The sequence below is a fragment of the Podarcis liolepis genome (genome assembly GCF_965112155.1).
Source record: "Podarcis liolepis genome assembly, chromosome: 16".
Lineage (NCBI taxonomy): Eukaryota > Metazoa > Chordata > Lepidosauria > Squamata > Lacertidae > Podarcis > Podarcis liolepis.
The window spans coordinates 11,565,871-11,592,993 of record NC_139567.1 but is presented as its reverse complement, the minus strand read 5'-3'; the positions used below and the strand labels follow the sequence as shown (position 1 = coordinate 11,592,993).

At 43.5% G+C, this 27,123-nt stretch overlaps 1 protein-coding gene across 6 annotated transcripts in view; it reads left to right on the top strand.

Annotated features, from left to right (window-relative positions):
• PKNOX2 (PBX/knotted 1 homeobox 2) overlaps nt 1-27,123 on the top strand; it is a 416,847-nt gene that overhangs the window by 65,904 nt on the left and 323,820 nt on the right. The window contains exon 1 of one of the 6 annotated variants that reach the window (XM_083480585.1): nt 8,971-8,990. The exons of the other annotated variants lie outside the window; for them this stretch is intronic. The gene's annotated coding sequence lies outside the window, so the exon portion shown is untranslated. Of the gene's footprint in view, nt 1-8,970; nt 8,991-27,123 lie in introns of those variants that run through there. 6 annotated transcript variants of the gene reach the window in all.

The following is a 27,123-nucleotide window of genomic DNA, read 5'->3' as shown; positions in this document are numbered from 1 at the left end:
CGTGATGGGGTGAGCTCCTGTTGCTTGGTCCCTGCTCCTGCCAACCTAGCAGTTCAAAAGCACATCAAAGTGCAAGTAGATAAATAGGTACCGCTTTATAGCGGGAAGGTAAACAGTGTTTCCGTGCGCTGCTCTGGTTCGCCAGAAGCAGCTTAGTCATGCTGGCCACATGACCCGGAAGCTGTACGCCAGCTCCCTCGGCCAGTAAAGCGAGATGAGCGCCACAACCCCAGAGTCGGCCACGACTGGACCTAATGGTCAGGGGTCTCTTTACCTTTAAGCTGCTGAAGGTAATGGGGCCCTTTATATGCCCAGCTGTCCTTTGTCAACAACAAATTGCCGCTGTTTTTTTGTGTTGAATATATATGGACCTAATAGGTATCTAAAGCCATTTGCACATGTTGCCATGCAACCAGTCTATGCCAAATGTAAAAAGGTAAAGGTAAAGGAGCCCTGACAGTTAAGTCCAGTTGCAGACGACTCTGGGGCTGTGGTGTTCATCTTGCTTTACAGGCCGAGGGAGCCAGTGTTTGTCCGCAGACAGTTTTTCCAGGCCATGTGGCCAGCATGACTAAGCCGCTTCTGGCACAACAGAACACCAAACCAGAGCAGCGCATGGAAACACCATTTACCTTCCTGCCAGAGCAGTACCTATTTATCTACTTGCACTTTGACGTGCTTTCGAACTGCTAGGTTGGCAGGAGCAGGGACAGAGCAACGGGAGCTCACCCCATCGCAGGGATTCGAACTGCCGACCTTCTGATCGGCAAGCCCAAGAGGTTCAGTGGTTTAGACCACAGCGCCACCTGCGTCCCATGCCTAATGTAGGCACCCTATATATAGAAATGAGCAAACCAGTGATATTTTAGGGAGCAGGATAGCAGGTGGGGCCCATTACTTACATCCTAGGAGCCTACACAACACAAAACACTGTTGCTGTATGTAGGTTTTATTTTCTTTATTTTTTATCTTATATTTTGGAAATGTACATCCAGGTTTTTCTTTCCTTTAAATTTTTTTGGGGGGCCCAAGAGAGTGGGGCCCTAAGCTATAGCTTGTTTAGCTGATACGTAAATTTAGCACTGGAGCCGGCCATATATAACTCTTATTATTGCTAGTTGAACTTTTCAAAAATGACATTTAGCAAGCAGTAGGGACATAAGCGGACACTTAAATCGAATCATATATAATTGTAGAGTTGGATCCCAAGGGTCATCTAGTCCAACCCCCTGCAATGCAGGGATCTCAACGCACAGTCTCCCCCATCCAATTTGGAATCATACCAGACCCTGCTTAGCTTTAGCAAATGTGCTAACAGTTTTATTGCTGCATCACCAGGGAATTGCTACAAGCAGTGGTCTGATGCAAGAATAGCTCGATCGGGTCAGAACAGCCAAATTCCTGTTTGAAATAGATTCCTCCCCCATCCTTGCATCGCGTCATCTCGCCAACTATTTACAGCTTCATTCCAGCAGGAGCGCTTCAAGGTCTCATGCAGAGATCCTTCCCAGCCCTCCTATCTCAGATCCCCTTTTAGCTGAAGATAACAGGGATTGAATCCTGGGGCATTTCTGCATCCCAGGCATGTGTTCAACCCCAGTACCATGGTCCCTTCCCTATAGCAAGACAGTAAACAGAGAGCGGTAGCTGCTACCCATACACATTTGATGCTGCCAGTTTTTTTGTGTATGGTGAGCACATGTTGTCTGTCTTTATTACTCCCTTTAAAAAAAGGAGAGAGGATGGATGGTCCAGGTTCTCAGTGTTTTTGGACCTGCCAACTCTGATTTAAAGAACAGGGGGGGGGGGGAATGTAAGTGTTTGCAGTTTTTTATGTTTTCCTTTATAATGTGAATTGTGAAAACCTCCAAAACTCTTACTGTAAAATCCCAGACATGTTTATTCAGACGCCAGTCCCACTAAGCTCAATGGGGCTTCCTCCCCAGAGTTTGTGTGCCTAGGAAGGACAGCTTTTAAATATCACTTAAGGCTGGTTTGCATCATACTTTCTCTTGCACAAGCCCTCTCAGCTGTCCTCCGAAAGTGGAAGGGATGCGGGTGGTGCTGTGGTCTAAACCACTGAGCCTGTTGGGCTTGCTGATCAGAAGGTTGGGAGTTCAAATCCTTTACCTTTACCTTTATCGAAAGTGGAGGAGTTGTGAAAGGTGTGACCTGGGATTTTTGCAGTCCCAAATAGGTAAAAAGTCAAAGGACCCCTGGACGATTAAGTCCAGTCAAAGGCGACTATGGGGTTGCTGCGCTCATCTCGCTTTCAGGCCAAGGGAGCCGGTGTTTGTTTGCAAACAGCTTTCCGGGTCGTGTGGCCAGCATGACTAAACTGCTACTGGCGCAACGGGACACGGTGATGGAAACCAGAGCGCATGGAAATGCCATTTACAAATGCAGCTTTGTAAGACACCAGCCTTACAGTTGCTAACCGTACTGGGTGGGTGTTGCAGTAGGCACTGAAAAAAATCATGTGAAGGTGGGTTTCTCTGAGAATTACACAGAGCTATCAACAGGCAGTGTTTTGAGGAACAATGCAAACAAGCTGGCAGTAAACACAAGTTTTGGATCAGAGTTATCAGAACTAACTATCTCTTAAACCCATTCTCACGCAATTCAGTCTATACTTCCCTCTCTGGACCAAATTCCTGCCACCACCCCAGATCATCAGTTAGGGGATGGGTGAAGGTGTTTCTCTCTGTTTTTCTTTTCCCCAATCTTAATTTCAGTTCTCCACATTTCCATATAATTCCCCCTTTTTTTATAAAAAGAGCTCTCATGAAAATTCATCAGCAAATTTCTGCAAATATACACATCTGTAAGCAATTTTGCCTAAAAAGCACACTTTTGCAAAGCAATTTTCTGTAATATAAATAATATTTTAATGTTATTTTTACAAATACAGGCTTTTTTAGCCTGCTTTTCACCACGTCATGCATTTTTCTGCGCACATTACCTGGCTGGAAAACTGCACTGCAGTTTCAAGAAGCGTGGCTTTCGAAGGATGGCTGTGTTTTGCTCTGCACATCATTTTGGAAAGTCCAAATTAGCTAGGATCACCTTTAAAAACAAAGCAAATTGAATTTCTCTTTCATCCCGACCATCATATTGTGCTCTCTGCAACTGCCTGCTCTGATGTACCTTAATGTTTCCTGTTCCAAGTGATCTCGTCCTTTCCCCTCCCCTCCAAACACAAACCTCTAACCAGATTCATTGCGTGAGTCCATGGTCAGTTTCAGGTTGATAACATAAACTGCCATTTCTCCATCAAATTACTTGAGTAATGTAGTATATTGCGGTCTAAAAACTCCAGCATTTAACAGTTTAATTAGTGGTATTTGTTGGCAAGCGTCTAACTCAGCATTTTTGCTGTGTTGCCAGAAGAGAGATGGACTTTCCTCCAGAGCCGGTTTGATTTTTGCACTCTAGACTTGTGGGAAGCAATTATACCTGCAACTGACATAAGAGGAAACTTACGGGGGTGGGGAGAGGTTTGAGTACAAACAGGCGTTCCGCAGTCAGTAGGAGTTTTGGCGGACAAATATATTTTGCTTGGTGATATTCAGATTTTACGCTTTGAATTTAACACCACAAAGGGTCTTTTAAAAGTCTAGGATATGCTGTATGCTGCTTGATTAGTGATGGATTTTCGTTTTTGTGCTGTTGAAATAGCTACAGAAGGGAATTACATTCAAAAGTTTTAAGATTTATTAATAATGAACAAATTAGGGCAGCAAATTAGGACTCCAACTGAGGAGGAAGCAATCCAATGGTTTCATGGAAGACTAGAGGTCAGTCATCACATATTTCGATGTTGAGCCAGTGAACGGGGACAGCCAAATTACTGGAGCCAAATTATAACTCTGTTCAGATGTTCATCATGTAGGTAGATTAGGAGTGGGAGTCTCAGGCCCAGTGGCCAAATCTGTCCCTATCGGACCTTCAGAGCTAAGGATGTCCTCTCAGTCTCTCTTTTTCCCCATCTTAAATTCAATTCTCTACATTTTGCAGCAATCTACAATTTAAAAAAAAAATCTTCATGAAGATTCATTCACATTTTAGTGTGAATTTCCCCCGAGAAACACATTTCCCATGCATTTTTGACTAATGTACACATTTTTGCAAGAAATTTCCCCTAAAATAGTGCACTTTTGTTTGTTATTTTCGCAAATACACTTTTATGCACATTCCCCTCTAATATATGCACTTCTATTCATGCTGGTGAACTGCGCACAAAATTCAGAGAAATGTGACTCAGGGAACTGATTTTTCAAAGCTGTGAAAGGACAGCAAACAGTTGTTGTTCTGGCAGCAGCTGCATCACCAGACCCGACCCCTATCCTTTTTACGGTTTGTTTCAGGGTATATATTGGGAGAAAGAATGTGGATAAAGTCAAACTGGAGACAGCATGATTGCAAAGTTGTAGATTTACTGCCAAGAAAGTGGGGAGTCACTTGTGAGTTTTTCTGCCTTTGGTGCCAGAATAGCTGGCCTGGCCTTGACTCTGCACCTTGACTTTAGGAGAGGTGGCACCATTAGCATCAAAATGTCTTGGCAAGCCCTATCCATAATATAGGGGAATTTGCATCCCACTGCAAGGAAATTGCTCCTGTTCCCTTTTTAGAGACTGGGACCTCCTAGAGTCTGGATAGCCTGGACAGTAGTTCAGACATTTATTATTCTTGTGGGATAGGGTGGGGGTATTGGTTTGTGTTTTTGGTTCTTGTTTCTATCGTGTACTTTGTGTTTTTATATCATATTTTTATGTTGTGAACCACCCTGAGATCTAGGGATCATAGGCAGTATACAATTATTATTATTATTATTATTATTATTATTATTATTATTATTATTATTATTATTATTATATTTCAGATGTAGTGTTGGTTCAGACTGACCCCTAGTAATTGGCTTTAGTTAGGAATCTGAGCTTTAGTTTGTAGAAAGCATTGTGGGTAGCTCTGCAGTAAGTAGTTCCACATAACTGGGCTCTTTGTTTACCGTTGCTCTTAAAGGTAAAGGTAAAGGGACCCCTGACCATTAGGTCCAGTCATGAACGACTCTGGGGTTGTGGCGCTCATCTCGCTTTATTGGCCGAGGGAGCTGGCATATAGCTTCCAAGTCATGTGGCCAGCATGACTAAGCCGCTTCTGGCGAACCAGAGCAGCACACGGAAACGCCGCTTACCTTCCCGCCAGAGTGGTACCTATTTATCTGCTTGCACTTTGATGTGCTTTTGAATGGCTAGGTTGGCAGGAGCAGGGACCGAGCAATGGGAGCTCACCCCATTGCGGGGATTCGAACCGCTGAACTTCTGATCAGCAAGCCCTAGGCTCTGTGGCTTGGCGCCAGGAATCCTGACAAATTCTGGGCCATAGGCTAAAGAACAGTTCTGTCATCCCAGAAAAAGTTCACTTCGCAGAAGTGAACAAGCCTAGCAGCTCTAGGCTTGTTCACATGTTATACTGAACACCAGTACAACAAGCTATCTCTGCACAGGTACATGTTTTTATGTGAAAGGGTGTATACACTTGCTGATCTGTACAGCTCAGCTATGGTATGGTATTCACATACTGCACGCTTGTCGAATGCTACATGTATGGCTGTACAGCTCAGCTATTATTTTTTTGCACAGTTTGCATACGTGTTGATTATGACACGCACAGCCCTTTTGAAAGCGAATTCTCTCCAGCTAGTTGGCTGTTTCCTTTCCTTTCTCTCCCCCAACATTTTGTGAGAGGATGTGACTTGCACACACATTTTCCACGAGAGAAGAAAATAGCCAGGCAAATCAATGAAAGCTGAAGTGAAGCTGATGGAGGGCTCAGAGGTGGCCTTGCTTACAGGGTGGTGCAATCTTGAGAGACATTCTGCTAATGCTCAGCCCTTTCTTCAAAGTTTTTCTTTTTAAAGCTGAAACATAAATGGATATGACTTTGCACTAATGTTTTTAGGGGGTGTACAAGCTACCTTTCATTGGCCCAGAAAGGGCCTTGGGGTTTTTTATTTTCACGCCTGTCCCAAGTGAAGACAAAACATCCGCAGGCATTTTGAAGTGCCTACTTTCATCTCCACTGCTGCCTTCTTCCCATCCCCTTGCTCCCAAGGACCCCAAAGCTTTCCTTGGGCAGGAGATGAGAAAGATGGAGGGGAGGCATCATATTCCCACTGAGGAGGGCATGTTGAATATATGTCCCAGTGGAATGTGCCATCAATCATGTCCACTTTATTGGTGGGGTGTCACTTTTGTTAATTTTTTAAATTAAGGTTTATAGAGAAAAATACAAAACCTATTATCTTTCCCCTTTTTTAAATCAAACCAAGACTTTTATATAGATACCATAAAAACATAAGGGGGGCATTAGAGTAGGAAAAAGAAATAAAAAGAAGAATAGACAATAGGTTTAAAGGGAAAGATAGAAAAATAAATTCAGAAAGTAAAGAACTTCTAATTCTTCATTTGTCTGCTATATAAAAACAATATTCACTTCGTCCAATCAATACAACACACCACAAAGCCCCTTTCTATAAACAAACATTATCTTCAATCCTCAAATCCAGATGTCGTTATTTCATTTTCTTTTTCACGCAAAAAGTCTATGAGAGGTTTCAAATCTTTTAACAAATGTTAACAGTGACTTTTCTCTGATTAAACGTGTTGATTTCACCATCTTGGCTAAGTCGGTTCGTTTTACTAGCCATGTGCCCTTCCATCTTTGTTGCGTATACAGTAAAAGTCTCGCAGCCATAATCATATATCGTAACAAAGTTCCATAGTCCTTTTCTAACTGTATATCCATAAATCCCAGCAGGAAAAGTTCTGGTTTCAGCTGAAAATCAATCTTCAAAACTCTCTGTATCAAATGTGGGGTGTCACTTTCGGCTGAGTGCATCAGAGCATGTAGTCCTTGTGGTCTGTCACTGGTGGAAATGTCACACATTGCTTTGGGGAAGGACCAAAGCTCAGTGGTTGAGCATCTGCTTTGAATGCAAAACATTCCAGGTTCAATCCCCAGTATCTCCAGAAATACCAGAGAGCCACTGCCAGTCAGTGTGGACAATACTGACCTAGATAGACCAAGTGTCTGACTCTGTATAAAGCAGGTTCCTATGTTCCCTCCTGCCTGAATTTTTATTGTTATTATTTTGGTGGGTGCAACATGCAGAGGCTGAAGGTGTGGGATGTAAAGGGCCCTGCTCAATGTGCAACTGCTTGCAAACTTTTATCAGCACCAATCTTTGATTACTCATTACTCCCCCTTAATAGGCTGGCCACTTACTCATCAGCATAAATGTCGGGAAATTTGCATACATTATAACGTGCTGGTTTGAGAGATGGTGCTTGCTGCTATGTCTGTGCTTGATTTGTGCTGATTCTCTGTCTTCTTTAGCAGCACAGGCCTGGCTTGATCATGAACTTGGCTTTGCTGTTGAGTTTTTGCCTGCCGAGCCGACTGTGTTGAGCTGTAGCTCGAAAATGTCGACTCCAGTGCAGAACATCTGCCCCTAGGGCACACAGAAATGAGCACAGGGAAGAATGGCCTGTTTTTAAGCTCTTCCTATTTTGTATATTCTACAATACGATAGTTGCTTTAACGCTGTTAATATCCCTTCCACAAAATAAACAGTTTTGTTTCACTACCACCACCCATTTGATATTCCACATTTATTATTTTCATTCCCCTTTCCAGTCACCTTTGCCTTAACCAGCCACCTCACTAGGGAATCTTCTCTTTGGTAGGGTCAGGATGCTGTCAGCAGCTCCCAGCTGCTTGCCCAGGAAAGTATAAAGACAAGGAAAGGTTTCTTACCCTCCTTTTTTATTCAATATTTACAGAGAGGGGCTATAGAACCCAGCCTTAAGGATAATGGCGTTGTCCCAAGTGAATCTGCACCCCCCGTCTCTCCCACTTCCTCATTCCTCATTCTCATCCTCTCCTCTATGGGTGCTGCTACCTGCCCTCTGTCTTTGAGCTCTTTGCTCTCCTACTTTCAAGACTCACCGGGTTCTGGGGGTAGGGTCTGGAATGCTTTCTAATGACACCGTGTCCGTCAGCTGTCACTCCTCCTCCTTCTCCTCCTCACTCATTTCCCCCCAACTTTCCACCTCATCTGCCTCTGAGCTGTGGCCTCCCGCAAACCACGGTTGCAAATCCTCTTCCTCCTCCCTGGAAGGGTCAGGATGGGGGAGGCAGTCTCCACCATTCCTCCTTCTCCTCTGCCCAGCCCCTGGCAGGTAGCAGGAGATAGATGTCTAAACAAACAGCATTATATTTTCTTCAACTTAGCCTTTTCGTCTTCAATATGATTACCTGAAGTACCAATGGCACACACTGTCCCCAGTCTCTGCCCCTGCTCCACCCCGTTTTGATAAGCAGACATCTAATTTCTTAACTGTTGTCTAAATACGGGTAAATAACCAGCGCCATGTGAATTGTCAGCCAGATTTAATGCTAATCTAACATAATTGTTAGTTTACCATGCTGCACTGAAAAAATATTAATGGCGCACTTGGAAAAATCTAGCTACCTTCACATTTTATGTACAAATACAAAATATATAATAATAGTAATAAAATACTAAAAATAAGCAAGCATTTGATTATTCTTCACCTTTAAAAAAATCTGCTTTCTAAAAAACAAAGTGTATTCAATTAATCAGTGAATATTTTCTGGAAAATATTTTTAACATTCAAAACATTTATAATTCAGCACGGGATTAAAGCAGAAAAGTGTGCATTGTTGTAAATGTAATAAATGCATGACATCATGGCATTTTTCAGAAATAAGATATTATACCCTCTCTTTTCTGCTTTTGGCAATGCATCCTGCTGATTGCTGAAAATCCCATCAGGAGTGGAGAGAATCTGGAGTTGGTTTTTTTTTTTAAAAAAAAGGTTCCAGTGTAGGGCGCAGAATGAACAAGCAGTTCCACTACACATTTAAGCACATCAGATTGTATAGGAACCACAACAACAATGACAGTGAGTCAAGCGATATGAATATTGTTTATTTGTGTAGCTGAAGCCATTGCAAAAAAACAATGAGCCAAGCAGAGTCATAAGCTTGGAGATCAAGAACAGTGATGAGAAGTTCAGGGTGAAAAGTCTATCCCATGATCAGTATGGACGACTGTTCATGAGCAGCTGGATGTGAGGTGGGATATTTTTGGGGGCGCGAATTTTTCAATTCCATCAACGAGCTTTTCTGCTTGCTTTTGACAAACTTTGTCACCTTCTCTACCTGGTTCATATGTACAGATGCAAATTTAGAAAGAGTTGCTAGGATTTAAATAGGAGTACAATGTGTTTCATTGTGGGGGAGACCGTGATCTGGCGATCTGGGTGCCTGCTCACTCTGCTGTCCAAGGCTGAGGGTTGATGGCGGCAGCAGCTGGTGTGATGAGGCAGAGCTACTAAGCCACTCTCTTGACTGCCACTTTTGCTACAGCTGGACAGGACTTTGAGGGAAGGTTGGAGCCATATTGATCAATCCAAATCCCATCACCCCCAGCCCATGGTCAGGGATGAAGGGAGCTGTAACATTTGAGGAGCACATGCTCTCTACCCTGACCTATATGAAAATCAGGAAGATCCAGTTGAATGGTACCCAACCTCTGGTTGGGCAGTCCTGCCATGTGTGATTTCATGCCACAAACCCCCCCAGTTATAATACAGTCGTGAAATGGGTCAGTGATCGACTCAAGAGTTTGTCAAATGCTTTTATTTAGAAGAATTCCATGCTGTCCTTCAACAGTTGTCTCAGGGTGGTGTCCAATAGAATAAGAAAATAAAATGCATTCTCACGAAAAGAAGTAGACTTCCCGAACTTGTAAACTATGTGTCCTCATTTTCAGTTTTGGGTATGTAGGTTTATCAGCTACCAACCCCCCAACCCTGCCCCCACCCACTCCTCATCTGACTGTGCTGTCACTCGCGGTGGACAACATGTGAAATCTCCAAACTGGATTTGGGTGGCAACGAAGATTGAACTACCCACCCCCCGCTTTCTAGGAGAAAAGAGCGACTTGTTTTGAATGAGGGTTAAGAGATTTATGTCTCGTACACATCTTGAATATTCTTCCTTTAGAATTCCCTTCACTGTACTTTACATTTTATGTTGGAAATAACTTTTGAAGGCTAAAAAGACTTGACAAAAACAGTACTTCAGAAGTTCGGTTTGAAAACATTTCAGAAGAAATGCGCTGATGAGTTTCCCAGGATGAGGTTACAGGTCAGGGTTAGGGAGAGGGAGTTTGGTATTTCATCTTAGGAATAAGTTGTTTGGTAGAAGAGAGAGAGAGAATGTGATAAAGTCTTGAGTGCTGGGGATGCAAAATAATTAGATGTTTAGAAGTGGGATTTTGAAAACCCACGCTGAGGAGCCTGGATTCAGAGTTGATTGGTCTGCAATTCCTTGTAATTGGTTAAATTGCTTGCTGAAAAGGCCCAGATTTCTGCCTTCAGACGCGGGTGGCACTGTGGGTAAAACCTCAGTGCCTAGGACTTGCTGATCATAAGGTCAGCGGTTCGAATCCCCGCGGTGGGGTGAGCTCCCGTCGTTCGGTCCCAGCTCCTGCGCACCTAGCAGTTCGAAAGCACCCCTAAGTGCAAGTAGATAAATAGGTACCACTTTATAGCGGGAAGGTAAACGGCGTTTCCGTGTGTGGCGCTGGTGCTGGCTCGCCAGCTGCAGCTTCGTCACACTGGCCATGTGACCCGGAAGTGTCTTCGGACGGTGCCAGCTCCCGGCCTCTTGAGCGAGATGAGCGCGCAACGCTAGAATCGGACACGGCTGGCCCGTACGGGCAGGGGAACCTTTACCTTTTATCCATCCTGTCTTTTTCTTTGAGAAGCCTTGTATCCTACTCTAGAGAAGATAGTTTCCCACTTCTATGGCTGCCAGGGGACAGTTCTCTTTCAAGGTGTTCTCTACTTGAAGGACTTCCTATCCAACTCTGGCTTCAAGATTTTTTAAAAACCATAAGAAAGAGGGGAGGGGTCAACACCATTTCCCTTTCTATCTGGGTGACCTTAGGCCAGACATTCACTCTCAGCCTAACCTACCTCACAGAATTGATGTGGGGATTGAATGAGAAGTGGGACAGCCATGTACCCCACCTTGAGCTCTTTGGAGAAATGGTTCAATATGAATTCATCCCCATGGGTCTCAGCCGCAGAGCGCAACTGGGCAAGTCACTTAACGAATAAATGGGATGGAAGTCAGCTGTGGTAGCTGGTCTATTAGGGTGAGTGTGGCACTGCCACCTCCACCTGATGGTCTTCCTGCTTGCAAGCAGCCCAGGGGGTGCCATTGCTTGCCAGCTTCCTCCTCCTTAGTCTCAGTGTTGCCCTTGTGGGACTCAGCCAGGAGCAGGATGGGGACAAAACTGGAACTAGTTGGCTCTGCCAACTATTGGTCCCTCTGCTTTCTGCCTTACCAGTCCCAATGGGACCAGCCACCAATGCGTGCCAGTGGCAAGGCTAGGCCAGACTGGGCTCCAGGGCCCAGAGACCCCCGGCAGCAGGCAGGAAGGGGTTTCCTGTATGGGGGCACCTGGCTTGCACCCTGTCAGGATGCTGTCAATGGCTCCCGGCTGGTTGCGCAGGAAATTATAGAGACAATCAGAGGGTCTCAGTGACCGAGGTGGAGCATAAGGAATTTGGGGGTCCTTAAATTGCTTTGGCCCTCAGTTGTTCAGGGCTTTGTGAATTCACACAAGAATTTTGATTCTGGCCCGATAACTAATGGGCAACCAGTGCAGCTGTCTCAGCAGCAGAGTAGCATGTTGCTCCTCTGAACAACCTGCCTGGTGCAGCCCCACCTAAAGCTCATCACAGTGATCAACATGGGATGTGAAAGAGCTCTCAGATGACTTTGGCCTTATTAGCAAGTGTTTGCAGAGCACTTACAGTCAAATGCAGCATGAGAAACTCTGTTTTCCATTTCTTAAATATCCAGGCCAAATGACATACAGTGGTACCTCGGGTTACAGATGCTTCAGCTTACAGACGCTTCAGGTTACAGATTCCACTAACCCAGAAATAGTACCTCGGGTTAAGAACTTTGCTTCAGGATGAGAACAGAAATCGCATGGCAGCAGCGGGAGGCCCCATTAGCTAAAGCAGTACCTCAGGTTAAGAACAGTTTCAGGTTAAGAACGGACCTCCAGAATGAATTAAGTTCTTAACCCGAGGTACCACTGTATCTTTAATTATTTGGCTGCTGCTCTTGCCTCATAATACTACATTTGTAGTGGAGGTTTTTTTTTTTTAAGCCAAGGCATTTTTAAAAATTTGATACAGGGGAAGGGCTGGATTTAAGCGCAGTGCCGAATGATGTCATCTGAAACCTAAAGGGACAGATAGTGCAATGATATCCCAGCTGCCTATCCTAAAATAACTATTTTCGAGTGTCGCAATGAAATCTCTCTGAGAAAGCAAGCACCTGGTTAGGCCCTGTAAAATTAACTTCCATCTGCTTCCATTTACAGTAAGGCCTTCTTATCATTCTCTTGGCATTATCTGGTATATATTTGGCAGGAACTGCCTGTCTTGAGCTATTTACAAGTTGTTCTAGTGGCACAGTGAGCGGAAAGGGATCAAAGCAGCAGCTCTCCTGATTGGTTGTGCTCTAAGTCAGACGTGGGGAGCCTATGCCCTTCCAGCTGTTGTTGGACTACAACTCCCAGCATTCCTGACCATTGCCCATGCTGGCTGTGGCTGATGGGAGCCAGAGCCCAACAGCAACTAGAGGACTAAAGGCTCCCTAATCCTGTGTCAGATGATGATGAAATATGCCTACACTCCCTAGGCTGCAATGTAATATATATTGTCAGCTGAACTGCAATCAAAGCCTGGCTGAAAGTCCACTTTAGAACAACATCTAACTCCTTCTTAACCTCTATACCGCATTTCTTCTACTGTAGATGGTAGGGGTCAGCAAACTTTTTCAGCAGGGGGCCGGGCCACTGTCCCTCAGACCTTGTGGGGGGCCAGACTATATTTTGGGGGAAAAAAATAATGAACAAATTCCTATGCCCCACAAATAACCCAGAGATTCACTTTAAATAAAAGCACACATTCTACTCATGTAAAAACACCAGGCAGGCCCCACAAATAACCCAGAGGCGCATTTTAAATAAAAAGACATATTCTACTCATGTAAAAACACACTGATTCCTGGACCGTCCGCAGGCCGGATTTAGAAGGTGATTGGGTCGGATCCGGCCCCTGGGCCTTATTTTGCCTACCCATGGTATAGAGCAAGCATGTCCAATTCCCAAGAGACTGCGATCTACTCCCACTATAAAAGAAAACTGGCAGTGATCTACCCATTGTTGTTGTTGAGCTCAGGATCATCCAGTCGACCAGGGACACCCTGCAACCAACCAGTAGATCACGATTGACCTGTTGGACATGCCTGGTATACAGCAATTCAAGATAAAATTCATAGTTTAGGCATTGCTCCCAAGAGCCTTGAAGTATGTGATGAAAGTTACATATTCCAAATAATCAAGCAGCGGCTCTACAACCACGAAAGACAGCGCTTGTTCCCTCATACTCCAAGATCCTGTTCTCCAGAGGCTTTGGGTATTACAACACCCTACGGAACCTGTGCCAAATATCTAAAGGAACTACTACTCCCCTCCCACCGAAGAGCCTTTATGCTCATGAGATTAAATGCTTTCCCTTCTGCAGTGACCAAAGGCAGATTCTCACATGCTCCATATCAAGGAGTACTTGATTCAATGGACCACATTCTCTTAGATTGCTCTTCACATAGCAGACCTCGCCAACTGATGCTGAGCAAAATGTTGGGCTTCTGGCCTATAAATCCCAGAAGCCAAATAAGGTTTCTCCTGGCAGATTGGGAAAAAGATATCACTGCTTTGAAGGTGAAGGGACCCCTGACCATTAGGTCCAGTTGTGACCGACTCTAGGGTTGTGGCGCTCATCTCGCTTTATTGGCCGAGGGAGCCGGCATACAGCTTCCAGGTCATGTGGCCAGCATGACTAAGCCACTTCTGGCGAACCAGAGCAGCGCACGGAAACGCCGTTTACCTTCCCGCTGGAGCGGTACCTATTTATCTACTTGCACTTTGATGTGCTTTTGAACTGCTAGGTTGGCAGGAGCAGGGACCGAGCAACGAGAGCTCACCCCATCGCAGGGATTCGAACTGCCGACCTTCTGATTGGCAAGTCCTAGGCTCTGTGGTTTAACCCACAGCACCACCCGCGTCCCTATCACTGCTTTAGTAGCCTCCTTTTTAGCCACAATCTTACCTGAAAGGTTAATAATAATAATAATAATAATAATAATAATAATAATAATTTATTATTTATACCGCGCCCATCTGGCTGAGTTTCCTCAGCCACTCTGGGTGGCTTCCAATCAAGTGTTAAAAAAAGTACAGCCTTAAATATTAAAAACTTCCCTAAACTTTCCCAATGATCCATCCTTTCGGGGAACAAGACAGGGTGAAGCAGAATATCTAAGTGCACGCGATCCCAGTGTGACCTTATGACCTTCGACAGCTTCACCCATGTCCTTTTAATTATCCCAGTGACTTGAAATGTTCTATACTGTGATGCCAATAAAGGGATTTGATTTGATTTGATTTGTCAGCTGGAGACAGCAGGTTGTAGAATCACAGAATCATAGCATTGTACAGTTGGAGGGGATCTAGCAGATCATCTAGTCCATGCCCCTGTAATGGAGAAATATGCAGCTGTCCCATACTGGGATCGAACCTGCAACCTTGGCCTTATCAGCACCATGCTTTAACCCAGGCATAGGCAAACTCTGGCCCTCCAGATGTTTGGGACTACAATTCCCATCATCCCTAACCACTGGTCCTGTTAGCTAGGGATGATGGGAATTGTAGTCCCAAACATCTGGAGGGCTGGAGTTTGCCTATGGCTGTTCTAAACAACTGAGCTACCCAGACCTTGTAACCAGCATTAGTTCTATTTAGAGAAGACCCACTGAAATTAATGCCCATTAACTTTGGCACGTCTCCTCTGAGTTGGGCTGGCATTGGATACAACCCAATAGGTTAGTCATGCTCACCTTGTGCAATGCCATCCCATCAGATGTTGGAAGCTGCCCAGAGTGGCTGGGGCAACCTAGTCAGATGGGCAGTATACAAATAATGCATTATTATGGTTATGATTCTATGATTTTATGAGTGTGCCCGCTACAGCCATCCTTGTCTCTCCAAAGCCACCTTCAATTCTCCCCTCTGAAACATGTGGAGCGCCACTGAGATAGACAGTGTAGAATGATACACAGTGAGGCAGGAAACCCTAACATCACATGGACACTGATATGGTCTGAATTTTTCTAAATTAAAAAACAACAACAACCAAAGGTGCAGGGAGTTGGGATGGATGTATCTGTCAAGTTTGGTGCTCTCATTTTCTCATTTTTCAAGTCTTTAAGTCAGTCCCCCACATTTCTGTAACAATTTGCAACAGAAAAAAAATGCTCATGAAAATTCCTCAGTGTTCGAGTGTGAATTTCTCCCAATAAAACACATTTTTGCATGCAGTTTTGACTACTGTAATGCAGTTTTGTACATTATTTTCACTAATATATTCATCTTTATGCACCCCCCCCCAATATATGAATCTTTGTGACCGTTATTTGATTGGAGAACTGCATCACAACATTTGCCTAAGTGTGAAATTCAAAGGAGTTTCTCATGTTCCAGTTCTCAAGTTTCAGAAAGTGTGAACTAAGGTGTTGCACCTTTAAATGCGAATTGAATCTAATTTCTCTCCCCCTCCCTAGTGGGAACACCTTGACTGTTGGATCTCTCTCTCTCTCCCTCTTTTCTGACCTCAGAAACAACCTCCTCAACCTTTTCCCATGACAATAAAAGCTTTTGTTCCCTGAGCTGTTTGCTTGAACATGAATGACTAACGGACTTTGATGGAAGCAGGAAGGAAGGGAAAACAAATTGTTCACTAATGTGCTCATCACTGATGCCATAAGTGTCAGCAGTGTATGAGGAATGTTGCAATTAATCATCGGTAGAAATGAATACCTACATTGGAACTAGGGATATCATTTTCTGAAAATCTCGTGTCAAGCATAACCCTCGCAGATTTTTTCTTTATTTCTAATTCCATTCTCACTCCTTGGTTTTGGAGAGAGGTGAGTTATTCCCCTCCCAGTTTTGCTAAAAATAAAATTGCCACACTATGTGCATTAATGTATATATTTTTCACGCATTGCTGTACATATAGCATTATATGTACATTATACTCATCGGCACTCCAGGAGTCCCAAAATAACCAGCACATAACCAGATACGTACAGCAAGGCTGTGTAACTGTATAAATATACTTAGGTAGTAATGCTTACAAAATTTTGCTGCAAAAATATAGTGCAATGTGGGGGCTTGACTCTTTCATATATATATATATATATATATATATGTATTTTTTCCATGTCATTTTGTGTATAATTATTTCAGCTTTTATGCCCGTGGCTGAGGACAATTGTTTGAACCTTTCCAATGGGTATGGGGGGTGGGGTGGGAAGGGAGGGGAAGGAAAAACTGTGCGGGGAATTAAAAAATTGGAAGGAGATAATATAATGTATGTAAAAATATAGAATAAATTTTTTATAATTATTTCAGCTTTTAAAAAACACACCAAGCAGCAGCGCATGAGAAGCTTGGACATACAGTGAGAAGCCTGATGCGAAAGGTTGACTGATGCTGGAAAAGCTCAGTTGGGCGGGGACTGCCAAATTCCCCGTATAAATCTGTTTAAAACTAATCCCTCCTCCATCTTGATTTTGGAGCGCATCTTTCCCTAATGTCTGGGGTCCTTTGATCCAGCATTCTAGGGTAGCTGCATGCATCTTTTGCGAGTTGAATAATTCACTGCCATTGGGTTGACAGACGGAAACAATTTAGGTAATATCAGGTCTGAGTAGCCATTTGGGAAATCTGTCCCGATTCTTTTGAGTTGAGATGTGGGTTCTAAATGTGTCTCGGTTTTAGCAGGAGGAGAAATAATGCGATTGTTTCCAGTGTCTTGCATTTTAAGTGATCTGGCTCGCGTAATAAAAGCAATGAATGATTGTTACATGTCAACTGGGAAAGGTATCTTGTTTTTCTGGCTGCAGGCTGCAGTGCCAACTGAAAATCTAGGGAGCAGCCATCTTGATGTGTCCCACATCTATTATGTATTTTGGAAATTTATTTGTTTGCTCTGCCTTCGGACACTTTGCAAGATATCGTGACTAAATCTTGCATGTTGGCTCCTGAGTTCAAGGAGCAGGTTTCATCTGTGTTTGGATACAATTGGATGCCATTTTGAATCAAGCAGGTGGACTGAACCTGGCAAAACTGCATGGTGTTTTTTTAGTTTCTTAGTATTTCTGGAAGGGACGCGGGTGGCGCTGTGGGTTAAACCACAGAGCCTAGGACTTGCCGATCACAAGGTTGGCGGTTCGAATCCCCATGACGGGGTGAGCTCCCATTGCTCGGTTCCTGCTCCTGCCAACCTAGCAGTTCGAAAGCACATCAAAGTGCAAGTAGATAAATAGGTACCGCTCTGGCGGGAAGGTAAACGGCGTTTCCGTGCTCTGCTCTGGTTTGCCAGAAGTGGCTTAGTCATTCTGGCCACATGACCCGGAAGCTGTACGCCGGCTCCCTCGGCCAATAAAGCGAGATGAGCGCCGCAACCCCAGAGTCGGCCATGACTGGACCCTTTACCCTTTACCTTTAGTGTTCCTGGGGGATGCCTGGTACAGTAAAAGTGTTCTAGTACACTTTAATTCAAGCTAATATTTTTTGTATTGTTCCTTTTTTATGGACAGGGAGAACTTTTTCTAAGTTCTGCTTAAACTCAGATCACCCTGCTGCTAGAGTGGCAGTAGTTAATATTTGTTGCTTGCTTTTCGGTTAAAATAATATCCAGAGGAGTTTGCAATGAAAAACAGCAAGTGTGTAATATAGTGAATGTGATTCCCCCTCCCCAGTTTTTATAACAACACCAATTTTATTAAAATAATATTCAAAGACCCTTGCAAGGAAAAGCAACCAAAATGCAATATTAAACATTAAAATCGCAAATTCAGTATAACAGTACCAAGAACAACAAACAGCTTTCCCTCCTGCTGCCTTCAAGCAAAGCAGTTTCTGGGGCTCTGGCTCAGCATTTCTGAAGGATCACACCAAATGTTGCCTTTCCTTTGACAACTGTATGAAGGCTGCTCCCAAGATGCTGGATTAGGTGAGCATTCATTAAGGTACTAATGTTATTTAGGGTGGTGCACAAAGGGCTATCCTGCTGCAACCTTGCATCAGTCCTCTGAGATATTAGGTGGAGAGATGGTACAGTGGTACCTCAGGTTACATACGCTTCAGGTTACATACACTTCAGGTTACAGACTTCGCTAACCCAGAAATTGTGCTTCAGGTTAAGAACTTTGCTTCAGGATGAGAACAGAAATCGTGCTCCGGTGCAAGATGAAAACTAAGGTTTTAGAGAAAAATCTAACTGTGATTGAGAGAGATACGTTTCAGAAGGAGACAGGATTAACACTGGTTAAGAAAGTGAAATATTTAGGGGTTAACATGACTGCTAAGAACGTGAATTTATTTAAGGATAACTATGAAAAATGTTGGACTGAAGTGAAAAAGGACTTAGAAATATGGTCAAACTTGAAGTTATCACTGTTAGGCCAAATTGCTGTGATAAAAATGAACGTATTGCCAAGGATGTTGTTTCTGTTTCAAACATTGCAAATTTTGGACAAAATGGACTGTTTCAAGAAGTGGCAGAGAGACATCTCTAGATTTGTCTGGCAGGGCAAGAAGCCTCGAATAAAATTTAAGATATTAACTGATGCTAAAGAAAGAGGTGGATTTGCCCTGCCAGACCTTAAACTTTATTATGAATCAGCCGCCTTTTGTTGGCTGAGAGAATGGATGCTTCTTGAAAACACTGATGTGTTGGATTTGGAAGGCTTCAACAATGTATTTGGTTGGCATGCATATCTGTGGTATGATAAGGTTAAAGCACACAAAGCGTTTAGAAACCATATTGTCAGAAAAGCACTGTTTAATGTCTGGATAAGATATAAGGATCTGCTAGAAAATAAAACCCCAAGATGGCTGTCACCAATGGAAGCAAAGGCTCAGAAAAAACTCAATATGGAGGCCAAATGGCCAAAGTATTGGGAAATTCTGGAACAAGAGGGAGACAGATTAAAACTGCAGAGTTTTGAAAAATTAAAAAACAGAGTGCGAGACTGGCTCCATTATTATCAAATAATGGAGGCATATAATGTGGACAAAAAACTATGCTTCCAGGTGGGAAAATCAAAATTGGAAACAGAATTGTTAGACCCCAAAGTTAAGAATCTGTCAAGAATGTATAACTTGCTGTTGAAATGGAATACTCAGGATGAAACGGTGAAATCTGCTATGATTAAATGGGCACAAGATGTTGGACATAACATTATGATGGCTGACTGGGAACAGTTATGGACCACAGGTATGAAGTTTACGGCATGTAATGCCTTAAAAGAGAATCTAATGAAAATGATTTACAGGTGGTACATAACACCAGTCAAGCTAGCAAAAATTTACCATTTGCCCGATAATAAATGCTGGAAATGTAATGAGACTGAAGGGACATTCTTCACCTTTGGTGGACGTGCCCAAGGATTAAGAATTTCTGGGAGATGATTTATAATGAAATGAAAAAGGTATTTAAATATACATTCCTGAAGAAACCAGAGGCCTTTCTCCTGGGCATGGTCGGCCAATTGGTGCCAAAGAAGGATAGAACTTTTTTTATGTATGCTACAACAGCAGCAAGAATACTTATCGCAAAGCATTGGAAGACACAAGATCTACCCACCCGGGAAGAATGGCAGATGAAGCTGATGGACTACATGGAATTGGCGGAAATGACTGGCAGAATCCGAGACCAGGGAGAAGAGTCGGTGGAAGAAGACTGGAAGAAATTTAAAGACTACTTAAAGAAATATTGTAAAATCAATGAATGTTAGAAAGATGTTGGAATGAAGCTATATAAAGAATTAAGTAAAAATAGATTGTTAATGGACCAAAGTGGAAAATTTAAGGTTAGATTGTGTTAAGATAATTTATAGAACAAAAATTGAGAAAGATGGAAAGGATTTGCTGAAATAGTTAATTGAACTAGAATACAAAAAAGGGAGGTGTGAGGAGGTCGATGAAACAAGTAAATGAAAGGTAAAGATACGTAAATATTGGATGTGTTTTTTAAAAATGTTTTTGTTTTTTCTTGTTGTTTTCCTGTATGGCTTTTTGTTTTTTGTTTTTATTTTTGATGTGTAGTAAGGTATTGTTCTGTTTTGTTTAACTTTTTACTGCTTTTTTCATTTTTTCTGTAATTTTTAAACCTCCAATAAATATCATTTAAAAAAAAGAAAAAAAGAAAGAAATCATGCTCCGGTGGCACAGCAGCAGTGGGAGGTTAAGAACAGTTTCAGGTTAAGAACGGACTTCTGGAACGAATTAAGTACTTAACCCGAGGTACCACTGTATTCTACTCAGAGTCACCCTAGGTAGTTAGGGAGGAACACCCTCTCATCAGACGTCCAGGAGATAAGGAGCTACACAGGAGAAGACATCTGAACGCAGCCCTGTATTGGGAAGTTTTTAATGTTTAAAGTTTTATTATGTTTTTATATGTGCTGGAAGCTGGCCAGAATGGATGGGGAAACCCGGCCAGAAGGGCAGGGTATAAAAAAAGAACACAATAACAACAACAACATTTGAATCCGCAAGGACAGATTTCATAAAAGCCACCTAAAGCCCATTTGAGCTTCCAACTAACTGCGCTGTGCAGGCGTGGAAGGCAGAAATGCAGTTTAAAATGTACTTGCACCAGATTTTTGAACCAACTGTTGATTGTATGGCAGGAATGGGGAATCTACAGCTTTCCAGATGTTGCTACAGCTGCCGTCAACCCTGATAACCATGGGGCTGCTGGGAGCTGGAATCCAAGAACATCTGGAAGGCTACAGGATGCTGACCATGTTTGGTGAACAGTCAATCTTTTATCTGCCAGTTTTGATGAAATTGCCCTTGATTGCTTGAATTATGGTAAGAAGGCAGGCAGGGGGAGAATGGCTGGTTGGTTGGGCATTACCCAATTTGCCCATATAAACTACTCTCTACTATTGGCCAGTCATCGAACCAGCTTCTGTGACACCCACCACAAAGCAACAGATTGTAGGGAAGGGTTATTTATAACATTGTAATAACTGAGATTGTCTGAGTTATCTAAGGGAGATTATTACAATCGCACCCATCTCCTTGCAAGACCTGGAGGTGCCTGCATGATGGAATTGCCATTTGAATAGGAGCTTCGTTTGCGTGTGAGCAGAAATCCTTCTGCACTCGATAGACATCTGCTGTGGGTGCCACACTCAAGTCCACTTGTTTATAATACTATTTTGCAGATAACGTTTGTAATCTGAATCTATTCTACAATGTAATTATAGGTGATTGGGATCATAGCCTCAGGCAGCCTGGTATCTGGTGAGCAAGGATGCCATTTCAGATTAGATGGTTACAAACAAGTTGTTTTTCTTCATAGTAATATCACTCCTTACAAATCACATCTCTTTTAACATTGAAATTCTGTATGCACTTATTTGTGAGTCAGTCTCATTGACTTGAATGAGACTTACCAGTGAGTAGACACACATAGTATTGCCCTGTAAGCATCTCAGTCACAACATAAAGGTGTAAGGGGGTATTCAGCTATGTCCTATTCAGAGTAGAGCCACTGAAATGAATGAACCTAAGTTAGTCGTGTCTCTTAACTTCAATGGGTCTACTCTGTGTAGGACTAGCATTGCATACCACCCTATGTATCGATGCAAACTTGCAGAAAAGTGTGTGGCACAGTCTACCTTGGACCTACCTGTACTACTTCAAATTGGAGTGTTTTATATATATATAAAATAACGTGCAGATGAAAAGCTACAGCGTCGTGGAGAGGGCTGCAACCAGCCTTCTCTCTAAGATGCAAACTTTCCATTGAAATCAAAGTAATTGCCTTCCCCCTTGCTAGGTTTTGCTGCAACCTTCTCAGGAATGTTAATCATTATCACCATATAGGCTCGATAAAACCCTCTGCATAAATTAATGTTCCCTATCACTGAAGAGCCAGGTTAAGAAGGGTTTCTTATCAAGGAGGGGGGGGGGGAATCATTTGGCTGCCTATGTGTTAGATATGGTATCTTTTACTGAAGGCGGATCGTTTTTCTCCCCAGGCTTAGAGGCAGTTTGAAAGGCTGATTGCTCTCTGTGGTGTGTGTGCCCATCCTGCTTCCAGTTCCGAAGTTTGGGTGGTGTTTTGTTGTTGTCGTTTAAAAAATGTTTTTGACCAGATGCAATAGGGAAACCTATCATTTTAAAAAGCAGAGACATTTTAAAAAGTAGAGGCATTTTAAAAAGTAGAGACATCACCTTGCCAACAAAGGTCCGTATAGTAAAAGCTGTGGTTTTCCCAGTAGTGATATATGGAAGTGAAAGCTGGACCATAAAGAAGGCTGATCGCCAAAGAATTGATGCTTTTGAATTATGGTGCCGGAGGAGACTCTTGAGAGTCCCATGGACTGCAAGAAGATCAAACCTATCCATTCTGAAGGAAATCAGCCCTGAGTGCTCACTGGAAGGACAGATTCTGAAGCTGAGGCTCCAATACTTTGGCCACCTCATGAGAAGAGAAGACTCCCTGGAAAAGACCCTGATGTTGGGAAAGATGGAGGGCACAAGGAGAAGAGGACAACAAACTGTCAGGCTTTGGGGGATCAGATCCCTCCCCCGGTGGCAGCAAAAAAGCAGATAAAAAAATAATAATCTTGCCAATTAGTTTATTCAGTAATCACAGCAGGAGACAAAGGAATGCGGTTTCTCTCTAGAAATGGTGTTGCTCCAAGTGAAGTCCCACCCTGCCCATCATCTCCCCTATTCTACGCAAATCCTGCGTTGGCTAATCTGAGCCTTCTGCCACTGAGCTCTCTGCTCTACTACCCTCAGTGCCCGCCTGGTCCTGGGAGAGGAGGGTTCAGGAATGCTTTCCAAGGACCTTGAGTCTGTCAGCTGTCTCTCCCCTGGTGCTTCTTCTTCCTGCTGCTCCTCTCCCAATACTTCCCAGCTTCTCCCCTCTGCAGCCTCTGAACTATGCCCTTCTGCAAACCACTGTTCTGAATCTATACTGTCCTCCTGTTCTCGGGAAGGTTCAGGAGAAGGGGGTGGCAGCCCCCACCATTCCTCCTCAGTCCACCCCCTGACACAAACGGCTCAGCAACTTTTGTGTTCGGATTTTCACTTTCTGAAATATGGCAACCCTAGGCACTCTGGCCCCAAATAGCACAGGGAATCGGAATTGAGCAGGAAATTGGATTTTCCTCTCCCCGCCGCTTGTTTGTGGACTTCCCAGAGGTGTTTGGTTGACGGCGGTTGGAAACAGTATGCTGGAGCAGATGGATTGTTTCTCAGACCCAGCAGGACTTTTGTGACGAGAGCCTAAGATGGCCGAACATATGCGTTGCATGCCAAAGCTCCCAGGTTCAATCCCTGGCATAGCCATAATAATAATAATAATAATAATTAATTATTTGTACCCCGCCCATCTGGCTGGGTTTCCCCAGCCACTCTGGGCGGCTTCCACAAAGACCAAAAATACACTAAGATGTCACACATTGAAAACTTCCCTGAACAGGGCTGCCTTAATATGTCTTCTGAATGTCAGGTAGTTGTTTATCTCTTTGTCATCTGGTGGGAGGGCATTCCACAGGGCGGGCGCCACTACCTAGAAGGCCCTCTGCCTGGTTCCCTGTAGCTTTGCTTCTCGCAATGAGGGAACCGCCAGAAGGCCCTCGGCGCTGGACCTCAGTGTCTGGGCTGGATGATGGGGGTGGAGACTCTCCTTCAGGTATACTGGGCCGAGGCCGTTTAGGGCTTTAAAGGTCAACACAAACACTTTGAATTGTGCTCGGAAACGTAGAAAAATGACCAGGGAGCAGGTGGCATGACATCTGGCTGATACCAAGCTGCTGTTGCCACTGCTAATTCTGTAGTATTATGGTTCAAAGGGCAATGTTCTAACAAGGTATAAATAAGGCAGCTTCCTGTGTTCTCTGAGGCGGTGCATATAGAAATATCTTGGGCATGTGGAGTCCTGTTGCACTCAGGTACCGCTTTTGGGCTTCACATGGGGATCTGGTCAGCCACTGTGTGACCAGGATACTGGAGCAGATGAGCCACTGGCCTCATCCAGAAGGCTATTTTTATGTTAACAAATGCATACCCCCACAAAGGAGTGGCTTGCAGATGAAAAGCAAACACATGAGTAATGCATGTGCTTCTATCGTTTGTCATTATTCTCAACAAACAGGCCAAATGGCCCATGAACTTCAGGTACAGTCTGTGCCATGTCTCTGCAAAGCTTCTAACTATAGAAAGCAATCACAATGACCATGATGGGTGGTGATCACACGATCTTTCCAAGCTTTGCCGTGCTAATTTAATGCTAATTTGATGTGCATGTGACCCTGTAGGAAGTGGAATGATTCCCTCTCCCCGCCATCACATTCACATTTGACTAGAAATCCGGAGAGGCAGAATTGCTGCAAAGTTCTCTTACATCACCAAACATTGGAGCTAAAGTATTGCACCAAGCATAACGTGTTAGTTGGGTCACACTTTGGCCCAAGGTGTGCAATTCTCCTTCGGAATTCTCCCTCCTACGAATTTCACAATGCAGTTCTCCAGCAGCAACAAAATTTGCTCAAAAATGTGCCGTGTTAGGGGAGAGTGCGCATAAAAATAACAAAATAATATAATGCGTTATTTATGGGAAACAGCTTGCAAAAATATGTATTTAAAGCAAAATTGCAAATATGTAGATTGGGGAAAATGTGCACCAAAATGCTAACAAATATTTGTGACGGTTTCTTGTTTTTTAAAAAAGAGATTAGCAAACTGGTGTAGAAGTGTGAAACATAAGTTTGGCAAAATGAGAAATCGAGAGAAAGTGAAATGGACGGATTCATCCATCACTAATGATGGAGAGAGAGAGATGCTTGCCCATCAGACCTGCCCGTTGTGGAGTTGGGTTTCCAGGCGATATACTAATGGGTTGTTTTTTGCTAAAGGACTAGAGAGCACTGATGAAGACCTCATCCTCTATTCCTGGTGTGTTTTTTTCCTGTGTTGCCTCTAGGCTGGATCTTGTGGGTGTTGCTACAGCTGTGCATGTCGGTAATGAGCCTTACGCTAAATGTTTCCGGTCTGCTATGTTCCCGGGAGGATCTTGTGGGCTTCAGCCGAACGGGGTCTGCTTTATATGAGTGATTTAACGTGGTGTAAGCAATCTGCATGCTCGGGGTGCGCATATGTGTGAGGGAGAAGCTGCCATTGGTATCACATTATTTTATTAGAGTTTCAAAGCTGATATTAAGTGGACATGATTTCTTCCCATGGACCATTAATTTTGTTTTATTGCTGGCCTGATGGCTATTACCCCTTCTTGCCAATACATTCCTCCATTAGGCTTGTACAATTAACAAAATATGAGCTGTTTAAAGCGTTGCTATGAACAATGGGTCACTGAGAAGCAGGTCTGGGGAAAAGAGGGGTGGTTTTGTGAGTGCTTTGTGACCATGAGATGCTATGGGGCTGGCAGAGGAGAGTGTGTGCAGATCAATTTGTGTCCCTTTGCAGATAGAAGGCTCCTTTCTACAAAACATTTTCTATTTGGTTTTTCAAATCCAAAATGCAATTTGAGTTATGAGTGGTGCATGTCTGTTCTGTTTTTCCCCTTTTAGAGATGTGCCAGAGCTGGGGCTCAATTCGTTTCCCTTCTTTTGTGTACTTAAGGGCACAGGCAATTGCAGCACAAGATATACATACCCAAATGCAAAATAACAGGACTGTCACATGATTACATCTAGTCAATTAATCATCCGAGTGTTAGTTTATTAATCAGATATATCTGCATACATTTGCATGGGATTAAAATGAGTGGCTCAGATGTCAAAGCATGCATTCATTGCTTCTAGGATGGGGGGGGGGAGAGAAATCTGTGACCCTTCAGAATTTGCTGGACTCCTTCAGGCCCAGCCAGCATGGCCAATGGACAGGGTTGCTAGGAGTCCAGAAGTGTCTGGTGGCCCACAGGTCTGCACCCCTGTTTTTAAATAACTTGTGCATGCTTAGAAAGAGGCACGGATGCTTGAGCTGAGCTTGGAATAGATGGTCTTTGGGGTTCCTTCCAACTCTACAATTCTATGATTCTATGATGGAGAGAAGGGGGGGGGTGCGCCTCTTTTAAGAATGATACTTACCATCTGGTTCCATCACCTCCTGGCAAATTGAAGGGGAAGAAATGGAGGCAGTGAGAGATTTTACTTTCTTGGGCTCCATGATCACTGCAGATGGTGACAGCAGTTATGAAATTAAAAGATGCCTGCTTCTTGGGAGAAAAGCAATGACAAACCCAGACAGCATCTTAAAAAGCAGATACATCACCTTGCTGACAAAGGCCCATATAGTTAAAGCTATGGTTTTCTCAGTAGTGATGTATGGAAGTGAGTGCTGGACCATAAAGATGGCTGAAGAATTGATGCTTTTGAATTATGGTGCTGGAGGAGACTCTTGAGAGTCCCATGGACTTCAAGAAGATCAAATCTAACCATTCTGAAGGAAATCAGCCCTTAGTGCTCACTGGAAGGACAGATCCTGAAGCTGAGGCTCCAATACTTTGAAGAGAAGACTCCCTGGAAAAGACCCTGATGTTGGGAAAGATTGAGGGCACAAGGAGAAGGGGACGACAGAGGATGAGATGGTTGGACAGTGTTCTCAAAGCTACCAGCATGAGTTTGACCAAACTGCAGGAGGCAGTGGAAGACAGGAGTGCCTCGTGTGCTCTGGTCTATGGGGTCACGAAGAGTCGGACACGACTAAATGACTAAACAACAACTTACCATTTGATGTTTTTGTTCTTGGGGACAAATTTATAGCTCTACAAAATAGCCCACATAATTTTGAATTAAAGCCTCGGTTAATGTTTTGCCTACAACTGG